The sequence below is a fragment of the Arachis duranensis genome, chromosome 9 (genome assembly GCF_000817695.3).
Source record: "Arachis duranensis cultivar V14167 chromosome 9, aradu.V14167.gnm2.J7QH, whole genome shotgun sequence".
In the NCBI taxonomy this organism is placed as follows: domain Eukaryota; kingdom Viridiplantae; phylum Streptophyta; class Magnoliopsida; order Fabales; family Fabaceae; genus Arachis; species Arachis duranensis.
Window position 1 is genome coordinate 21,928,274 of NC_029780.3, and position 715 is coordinate 21,928,988.

Sequence of the window (715 nt, forward strand, 5' to 3'; positions counted from 1 at the left end):
TTTGCTTATTTTCTTAAATTACTATGTCTCTTTATTATGAATGCAAGTGATTATTTTAATATAAAAGTTTAAAATGAAAGCTACTTTAAAAATAAGAAATAGAAACAAAAAATAACTTTAAAAATCAATCAATCCCTTATATTTTCTCAAGTTTTTTGTAATTCAATTTAATTTATGTATAGATGTTCAATATAAATAATTGTGTTAGTAGAATTATGACATTCAGACTAACTTATTATGTTTGAGAAGTGAAGTATTGCTCAAAAAATCTTGGTCCCGGCGGGGCTCGAACCCGCGACCTTCGGCTCATAAGACCAACGCTCTAACCAACTGAGCTACGAGACCTTGACATATATGTTTACTAATTAGGTTTTTGTTAACGTGTATCTTTTTATTGGACGTATACTGCCAAATAATTACTTTTGTCAATAAAAAATGAAAATTTACCAAACCTTATACACTTACATACACACACTAGTTCTATTTGCACGGGAATAAACCCTTTTTATTTACATTCATGTGCTTACATACAAATGTTAATTTAAAAAGTATTTCACAGTAATAACATCATAAAGACTCAGAATCTATGATGATTACTTACAAAATTCATCATGTCTTGTATATGTGTGTGGTGATCCAGTGTATCTTTAAAGATTTGAGATTATTCTAATGTTCTTGTATTATATCTATTTCACTTAATTTTACACTACATACA

The 715-nt window shown here is 27.8% G+C and overlaps 1 non-coding gene across 1 annotated transcript; it reads right to left on the reverse strand.

Moving 5' to 3' along the window:
- Positions 1-271: 271 nt before the first annotated feature.
- On the reverse strand, positions 272-345 carry TRNAI-UAU (transfer RNA isoleucine (anticodon UAU)). Its single transcript has one exon. It is a non-coding gene; the product is annotated as a tRNA-Ile (tRNA).
- Positions 346-715: the final 370 nt, after the last annotated feature.